This window comes from Mus pahari, chromosome 20 (assembly GCF_900095145.1).
Source record: "Mus pahari chromosome 20, PAHARI_EIJ_v1.1, whole genome shotgun sequence".
Taxonomy (NCBI): domain Eukaryota; kingdom Metazoa; phylum Chordata; class Mammalia; order Rodentia; family Muridae; genus Mus; species Mus pahari.
In genome coordinates, this window is record NC_034609.1 from 50,737,212 (window position 1) to 50,746,833 (window position 9,622).

The following is a 9,622-nucleotide window of genomic DNA, read 5'->3' on the forward strand; positions in this document are numbered from 1 at the left end:
TATGTTTTGTGTGTTGAACCATTCTAACACACTTATATATCCATACATCCCTGGGATAAAACTAAGTTGGTCATAGTGTATGGTCTTAATGTGTAATTGAATAAAAATTTCAAGAACTCTACAGAGAATTTTGCATTTGTATTCATTAGAAAACCAGTTTTCAGGTGTGTGTGTGTGGTGGTCTTATTAAGTTTTGTTATCAGGGTTATGCTGGCTTGATGCTGGGCATTCAGTGGGGACACTGGCTGATGGACCTGAGGTTCTATACACAGGTATTGATCCTGGAAGTTTTGCGATGCTTTTAGGACCTTTATGACCCCAGCTCAGGAGTTAGGGTGCTAGATGCTCACAGTCATAGAAAACTGTGGCTAGGTTCTCACTTTTACAAACTTGAAGAATGAAATTTATAAATCATAAAGGATAAGTTTTGTAAAGAAATATTTTATTACAGGGATCACAAGAGACAGAAAGAAAGCAGAGCTCTTATATATCAGGCACAGGTTCCAGGATCTAGGGTACCATCAAACTGGTAGCATAATGGCCTTTTAAGGGACTTAAGGCAGAAACCAGTGAGAAGCATGGAAAGAATGATCTAGTCAGCGTGACTGGCCCAGCCATGAGGAGTCCAGGGGCTGCAATCTCAGTTAAGTTGGAACCTCGTGCCTAACTCCTGAGCAGGGGCTATTCTCAGAACTGCTGCTGTCGGGTCCCTGCTCTGTCTAACCAATTTATAGCTGTTTTTTTTTTTTTTTTTATCAGTATTATGTCTAGTCTAAGAACAATCTAAACTGTGTTCAGGTCCTTGGTCAAGTAGGCTAATGAGGAATGAGGGCCTGCTTTGGTGTCAGCTGATACTAACTCATTGTTGGGTGTGCAAATGGCTATTGTTTCTCTTGGGTTCCTCACAAGGTTCCTTCTGTTGGGCTACTAGGGTGATTCCTGAATGGGCACATTGGTCTGGGACCACGGCTGAGAGGTTGAGAGGCAGACTGACCCATGGGTCTTCTTTGAGGTCTACAGCTGAGGTCTGCAGAACTATCTCTGAGGTCTTGGGTAGGTTTGCTTCTCTGGGAAGGCAGGTTGGCCCTGAGTGAAGCTACAGATGGTCTAAAAGGCTGTGTGAAGACCCACAGTCGGGCTGAGATCTGCAGACTTTCCCCAGGCATTGGCAGATATGCACGGCTCTGCTGTGGGAACCAGCCCGTCTGTTTTCTGGTCAAACATGAGGATGTACGTAAGAGAGTTTCAGGTTTCACTGGAAACAGAACTCAGCCAGCTCACCCTAAGAGCACAAAGGTGTAGTCAGAGGTCTGAGGTTTGAGAGAACTCTACTTTTTATTTTATTCTTATTTTAAAAGAAACTCAGGGATAGGCAAGATAACACATTGGGTAAAAGCCCTTGTTGAGCAAGCCCAGCAGCCTGAGTTCAATCTGCAGATCCCATAAGGTGAGAAGAGAGAGTCAAGTACTGGAAGCTATTCTATGACTAACACATGATGCCTTAGCTTGTTCTCTCTCCTCTCTCTCTCTCTCTCTCNCTCTCTCTCTCTCTCTCTCTCTCTCTCTCTCTCTCTCTCTCCACACGCGCACACACACAGTGAAACAAAGAAAAATATTTTTAAGGTCTGGGGATGTAGCTCAGTTGATAAGAGTGCTTGCTCAGCATGCACAAAGCCTTCGGTTGAACGCTGAGGATTCCCAGGTGCACATAAATTAGGTATGGCAGCACACAGGCCTTTAACCCCAGCACTCAGAAGATGAATTAGAAAAATAAGTTCATTGGCTACACAGGCAAAGTCAAGACTAACTGGGCTATACAAAACCCTGTCTCAATAAAAGAAAAACAAAAACAAGAGAAAGAAAAAAGCTTATTTTTCTTCTGAGATTCAGTCTTGAGCTGGGCAAAGTAATGCATGCCCATAATTTCAGCACACAGGAGGTGAAGGTAGAGGATATGAAGTTCAAGGTCATGCTTGACTATATCGTGAGTTAAGACCAACCTAGGCTGCATGAGATCCCGTCTCTAACAACACTGAAATCAAACCATAGGTGCATGAAAGACAGGGCTGAGACTTTTCTGCTCTTCTTTCCCTCAGAGATGAAGGCCCACTTTCCGCACATGCCTTTTGTTCTGTATCAAGTTAGAGGCATAAGGGAGTAAAAGCACTCTGACAATGAGAGACTTTTGATCTGATCTTCTCTGACTGACCTTTGTGGAAAGGAATGGTTTCAAACGTTCATCCACTGGGTCTAGGGAGATATCTCTGTTAGTAAAGTGCCCAACTTCAAGCATAAGGACTCGAGTTTGATCCCCAGGATCCAAGTCAAAGGGTCTGGTGTTATACACAGGCTTATTATAATACCAATTCTGGGCAGACAGAGATAGAAGTCTTGGGGCTGGATGGTCAGCTTAGGCTCCAGACCAATGAGAGACCCTGTCTCAAAAAACAAGGTGGGGTCTTGGAAGGCAGCAAAGCCAGAAACGTACTTGCTGTACAAGCATGTCGACCTGAGTTTGGATCTCCAGCAGCCACATAAAAGCTGAGCATGGTAGAGTATGTTTATGTTCTCTGTGCTGAGGTGGGGAAAGGCAGAGACAGGTAGATCTGAGGGTTTGGTGAACAGCCATTCTCTATGAACTAGCTAGCTCCATGTCAGGGAGAAATTGTCTCAGGAAACAAGGTGGAGAACAATAAAAGATGACACCTAATGTGGATTTCTGCCCTTTGCACTTGCACCAATGGGTGAGTTCCCACCACATACACAGATAAACTGTTACAAAGCCAGAATGGAGTCTCTTGCAGCTACCTGCTGGTGTCTAGGGAAAATAGTGAGATTTCATGGAGGGTAAACAGAGCTTCCTACAGAATTCATATGTGCTCCCTTAAGTAGGAAACACTGAACTTCTTTCCTCTGACCCAGCCCAGAATGTGTCCCCAAGGTCACAATTCTTCGACTAGAGTTCAAATGGGGGTGATTCAAGGACACAGAGATAGGATGTCCCAAGAATTTTAGGATACAAGTTTTCCAGCACATCTTGGAACTATAAGAACACTAGGATAGGAACTGGGAGCCTGCGACTCAGTGCTGCCCTTTAAGTCCCGAGATGAGCAGAGTCTTAAGCATCCTGGCTACTTCCTAACAACATCAGTCTTTCAAAGGCTGTGGAAGATTCTCTTATGCTCACACGTGTTAGCTTTCATTTGATTTTTGGCTTGGCAGATAGGCCCTTGGCATGGATATGGATATCGATCACCCTTGGAGAGTGAGGAGTCTGAACACTCTAATGAAAAGTTTCTTATAGAAAGGAGAGAACAAAGGCCTAAGGCGACTGGACTGCTTAAAGAGCTTGGTTAAGGAGTTTCCACTGAGAGTGCTCTCCGACTCTCTACAACAGGGTACAGCCTTGCCATACCTCACCATCCCCTTCAGACATGGACTCCTTACTCTGAGTTAATCAGATCTGCTTTGCAGAGTCCCCTCTCATCCATCCACCCTCTGTCCCTTCCTCCTTGTCTCTATATCCCTTTCCTTTCTTCATCCTTCCTTCCCTCCTCCTCCTCCTCCTCCTCCTCCTCCTCCTCCTTCCTTTTCCTCCTCCTCTTCTTCCTCCTCCTCCCCCTCTTTCTTCCCTCTTCCTTCTTTCTTCCTTCTCCTTCTTGGCTGGTGTCAATATACTGACCAGGTAGCAGGGAATAACCTTGAATTTCTTACTCTTCTGTCTCTACCTCCACAATGCTGAGATTACATATGTACTCTGTTATCCCTGATCTATGTGCTGCTGGGGATGGAACCCGGAATTTTCTTCTAATCAAGTCATGTTCTCAAGTGTCGTGTGTGTGTGTGTGTGTGTGTGTGTGTGTGTATGTGTATAAAATATGTGAGATATTATATATTTAAAACAATTTTAAAATTTAAATATATTTTGATCATATTCTTCCTCTCCCACAAGTCCTTCTAGACCCTTTCCCCCTCCCTACTTACCCAACTTTAAGTTCTTTTTAAAAAAACAAACAAAAGTCCAAAACAGCAACAAAACTCAAAACCAACAAAACGAAATACCCCCATCCCCCAAACCTACCAAACTGTAGCCAAATAAAAGCACAAAACCTCCCTGTGGAGTCCTTTATTGGTCAACTACTCTTGAACATAAGGCCTATTGTTAGTCAATGTTCTATTGGTAATGAAGAGATGCCATGCCCATAGCAGCTCTTATAAAAGCAAGCATTTAATTGGGGCTGGCTTACAGTTCAGAGGTTTAGTCCATTGTCATCATGGTGGGAAGCATGGTAGTGCGCTGATAAACATGGTGTTGGAGACTAGAAAACTAAGAGTTCTACAACTAGATTCACAGGCAACAGGCAGAGACAGACACTGGACCTGGTTTTAACACTTAACTTCAAAGCTCACCTCTAGGGACATCCTTCCTCCCATAAAGCCACACCTACTCCAACAAAGCCACACCTCCTAATCGTTATCAAGTAGCACCATTCTTTAGTGATCAAGTACTCAAATAAATGAACCTATGGGAGCCATTCCTATACAGAGCACCACAAGGCCCCTCATGGAGAGGTTAATATACTCAGAGTCATTCATTTGGAGAAAACTTATTTTACTTCTCCCAACAGATATACCCTAGTGGTTAGGGTTTCATTCATTTCATTCATTGGTTCTTTTTTTTTTTTCTGTAAGATAAAAAACCCTAACATTTTGAAATTAGATCAAACAAACCAATAGAAGGAAAAGCACCTAAGAGAAAGCACAAGAATCAGACTCTTAGACATTACCAATTTGGATACCAGCTTGAGATGTAGCCTCGGCTCCCTCTGGAGCAGTTTCTGTGTGCTCACCCTGAGGAATACACCCTAGAAGATTTCACCCCAGTCAAGCTGGTCTCTTGTTAATCAATCATAGCTGATTCTTCAGCCCCAGATGACCAGGATCAATTGTCCCAGCAAGATCGAGGTTTCATACCCATAGATCCTTAATTCAAAATATCACGAGAATGGTTCTGATAGTTTTCATTTCCTTTTGAAATTTCTCAAGCCAGGTATCCATCTTTCTCCATTCTTGTCTTCCAAGTTTCCCTAACAGCTTGTTACACTTTAGGCACTCAAAATCCTTGTCTCCCAAATCCTCCCACAATCCTCCTTCAACCATGGCCAGCTCTATCACAGCAACGTCCTCCGGTCTGATACAAATTTCTGACCTACTTTGTTTTCTATGGCTATGATAAGCACTTTGACAAAAGGCAACTCAAGAAGCAAAGGGGTTGTTTTATTTTTGGTTTGTCCAGACAAGGCTTCTCTGTGGAACCCTGATTGTCCTATAACTTGCTCTGTAGACTAGGCTAGTCTTAAACTCACAGAGATTCACCTGCCTCTGCCTCCCAAGTGTTGGGATTAAAGTTGTGCACCACCACTGCCTAGAGGTTTATTATCTTACACTTCCATCAGTCTATCACTGGGGACTCAGGGCAGGAACTCAAGCAGGAAGCGGGAGTCAGGAACTGATGCAGAGCCCATGGAAGAATACTGCTTACTGATTACTTTCCTTAGCTTGCTCAGCTTGATTTTTTATACAGCCCAGAGCCACTTGGTCAGGAATGGCACTGCCTACAGTGAGCTGGGCCCAGTCACATCAGTCATTAATCAAGAAAATGATCTACCAGCATCCAATAGTCCAGTCTGATGGAGGTGATTTCTCAGTTAAGTTCTCTCTTTCCAGGTACCTCTAGTTTACATCTTGGAAGTTGACAAAAAACAAACCAGTACAAACTGCATCCAAGGTCTTGTTTTGCTGACACCTTCAAGACCACAAGAGGATTCAGATTCTCTCCCAGTATCACTTATACACCCCTGCCCCCCCCAGCCTCGCTTATGATATAATTTAATGTAGATTCTAAGGGCACAAGATATAGGGTCATCTGACCTGGGCTTTCAGTCTAGCTTTTCCACTTCCTGGCTTAGTGGTTTTAGCCCTTCTGAGAGTCAATACCTCCATTTGTAGTTGGATATAATAACAAGATCTATCTCTTAGTGTTAGGAGGATTGCCCGATAAGGACACTGCTGTCAGGGTTGTACAGTCTTTGGCACTCTGATATGTCATTATCTACAACAGTGTTGGGTTGCATTCATGGCTATCCTGGGACACACACAGGGCCATGAGTTGTAGATTAGACATGTCTGGATTAGAGCATAAGAACTCTCCCTAAGACCCTGATATAGTGGCCTCTTGTGAGGCTATGCCAGTGCCTGGCAAACACAGAAGTGGTTGCTCACAGTCAGCTATTGGATGGAACACAGGGCCCCCAATGGAGGAGCTAGAGAAAGTACCCAAGGAGCTGAAAGGGGATGCAACCCTGTAGATGGAACAACAATATGAGCTAACCAGTACCCCCTGAGCTTGTGTCTCTAGCTGCATATGTAGCAGAAGATGGCCTAATCAGCCATCATTGGGAAGAGAGGCTCCTTGGTCTTGCAAACTTTATATGATCCAGCACAAGGGAAGGCCTGGGCCAAGTAGTGTGGGTGGGTAGGGGAGCAGGGGGGGGGGTATAGGGAACTTTTGGTATAGCATTTGAAATGTAAATATAGAAAATAATAATAATAATAAAGAGTTAAAAAAAAAACTGTCCCTAAGTGGTAGTTGTCCCTGTTCTCACTCTATTTCCCTGACAAGAACCTGTCTTGGGTCTTCAATTTGTCCATGGGTGTTCAGAAGGAATTTGCAGGTTGAAAAAAAAAAACAAAAAACCTCTGTACTAGAGAAAGAATCACTGTCCAATGGCCTCCTTTCCTGGTCCCTTCCCCTAGTATAGACACACCATAGAATGTGTGTCTCTCATTCATTCCAGGCACAGCACCTTCTGCACCCAGGCTGGAATCCCACGTCCCAGTTTTCAGAGTTGAAGACTTGACTCCTACTGCATTAGCAAAGGCCACCTCTCTTGTCCTCAAGAAGTTGCTCTGCTAGCCAGGCCCAGAAGTGACCAATAGCTCCACTGTATCCCAAGGATTATGAGGACATCACCAAGGTATTTACTTTAATTTCTTTCTGGATCTGTTAAGCTTCTGAGGGAATTTCTTCATGCATTTCAACAGCAGTTGCATAAATAACTTCAAAATCACAATTTGTTTTTTAAGCTCATTATTATCTTTAAGTTCTTTAAATTATTAAGATTTCTGGGTTCCTTGGGACGTCATTGTGTTTTAGAGTAATTTAATTTCATGCTGTTGGGAACAGTTGGCTAGTGTCTAGGGAGACACAATAAAAAAACCTATTAAGTCTATTCATTCTTTAATTTTCCTGATCCTGCAGCTCACTGAGAATATGGTCCCAGGTAGGAGAATATTTACCCACTGCTCAGCTTGCACAGATGTTGCAAGAACTCTCCTATGACTCTTTTGCATTTGTTTTTGTTTTGCTTTTGCAGCAAGCAGGCTGCCTCCATGGAAGCCGAACACAGAAAAGTATGCACAGCAATGATCAGCTGTTCATGAGGAATGTCTGTGAGAAGTGGGAGTAAAGGACCCAGTTGTTCTGACCCTGAGTAGGTCCAGATCTTGTTGGTCAGGACCAGATTATCTTACGACCAAGGAATAACTTGCCAGAACATCCAGTTCCAGTGCTGTCGGATATCCTTGGATTTCCCGATGTGGGCTATTTTCTGAGGCCAGACCGACCTTTCTCAGAGTGGCAGTCAAAGGCTCTATAGCTCAAGAGTTACACAGATTCTCATGGTCTGTGTGAAGATGCCCAACGTCTTTAGCTCTGATGACGTCAGGTTTTCAATGACCCACAGTTAGTTTCTATCCTTTTCTCCTATTGAAGTCTAACCACAAACTTCCCCTCTGTTATGACTCACAGTTAGCCTTTCATTTTACAGTGGTCCATCTGCCAATGTCGACTGTGCTGTGGTTTGGTATGGAATGTCCCTCAAAGGCTCATATGTTGAAGGTTTAATCTCTAGCTGGTGGTGTTATTGACTGTGATCCATTGATTCTTTCTTTCTTTCTTTTTATTTTTTTTAAAAAAAACATGTTTTTGTAATTAGCTCTTTGAGAATTTTGTACAATGTTGTGTAAATCATATTTACCATTTCCTCAATACCTACCAGACCTAGCCCTGTCTTCAATACCTCCCAGACCCAGCCCTGTTTATTCAATAGGAGACAAGTCCATAATTCTGGAAACTTTGGGATGTGGAATTCCAGCCTGGGTGCAAGAGGTTCTGTGCCTACAGTGAGCTAGAGACAAATAGCCCACAGTGTGTATGTTCTTAACCACTCAGCTTGTGTTCTCCTTCTCCCTCTCCCTCTTTTTCCCTCTCCCTCCCCCTCCCTCTCTCCCTCCCTCTCCCCATCCCTCCTCTCCCTGTATCCCTTTCTTTCCTTTTTTTTTCCTTTTAAGTGGTTTATCCATTTCTTTTCTTCCCATTTTTATCTCTTTTATTGACAATTGATTCTTTTCTCATACACTATTCCTGGTTACAGTTTTTCCTACCTCTATGCCTCCCAGTTCCTTCCCACCTCCCCTCCCCTCCAGATCTACTCCCCTTCTGTCTCTCACTAGTAAAGAACAGGGTTTTAAGAGATAACAACCAAATAGGACAAAATAAAATGTAGTAAGATAAAGCAAAAACCATCACATGGAAGCCGGACAGGGCGATCCAACAAAGGAAAAGAGCTCCAAGAGCAAGCACAAGAACCAGAGACCCAACTCGTTCAAATACTCAGGAGTCTATAAAAACTCTTAGTGAAAGCTGTAATGTATACACAGAGGACCTGTGTAGGCCCTGTGCTTGCTGCTTCAGCTCCCTCCCCTGCTTTTGTATCATGTCTCTTTATTTGAATGGTGGTGTTCTTTGATGTACAGACGCTTTTAGTTGTGTGAGATACTTTTATTAATTGCTGGTCTTAATCCCTATGGTATTATTACAAGGTCCTGTGCAGAAAGCCTTTTCTTGTGCCAGGGAGTTCAAGTATATTCCCTACTTTCTTTCTTTTCTCTCAGATTTAGATTACTGAGTGTTATGTTGAGGTTGTTGACCTGTTTGTAGCTGAGGTTCGTGAAGCATGCAATTAAAGATCCAGTTATATTTTTCCATTGCTCTCACAGGTTGGATAGCTCCCTGGCACAGAGATAAGACAGTGCTCCTGGGGCAAAGACAAGGTGATGTTTGGGGTTCTTTGTCTCCTCCACTGAGTTTTGTGTACAGAGACTTCCCTAAGATATTCCTCACTTGTTAATTAATTTAAAGCTAGTCCTGACTCCTTAGGAGGTTGTCAGCTCATCATTCTGTAATTCCCCAACCTCAGCAGCTGAGAGGCAACTTGATAGAATTAGTTCACTGCGATTGATGGCTGAGACTTAGTTCCCATGTGTTAATCTGGTACCAGAGGCATGCATAGAATGTTTTGTATATGTGAGCTCATGTGTGTGTGTGTGTATTTGCATGTGTATGTGTGTGTGTGTACACTTGTGTATGTGTGATCACTTGTGTGTGTTTGCTTGTGTATTTGTGTTTATGTTCCTGTGTGTATGTGTGTGTATGTATGAGCATGCATACATGCTAGAGGACCACACTGAGTATGTTCCTTAGGAATCTTCCACTTGTTTT

At 43.3% G+C, this 9,622-nt stretch overlaps 1 long non-coding RNA gene across 1 annotated transcript; it reads left to right on the forward strand.

Annotated features, from left to right (window-relative positions):
- The first annotated feature begins 6,679 nt into the window (after window positions 1-6,679).
- Window positions 6,680-8,110, forward strand: LOC110337242. The gene is made up of 2 exons (XR_002381262.1): window positions 6,680-7,037; window positions 7,437-8,110. It is a non-coding gene; the product is annotated as an uncharacterized LOC110337242 (long non-coding RNA).
- Window positions 8,111-9,622: the final 1,512 nt, after the last annotated feature.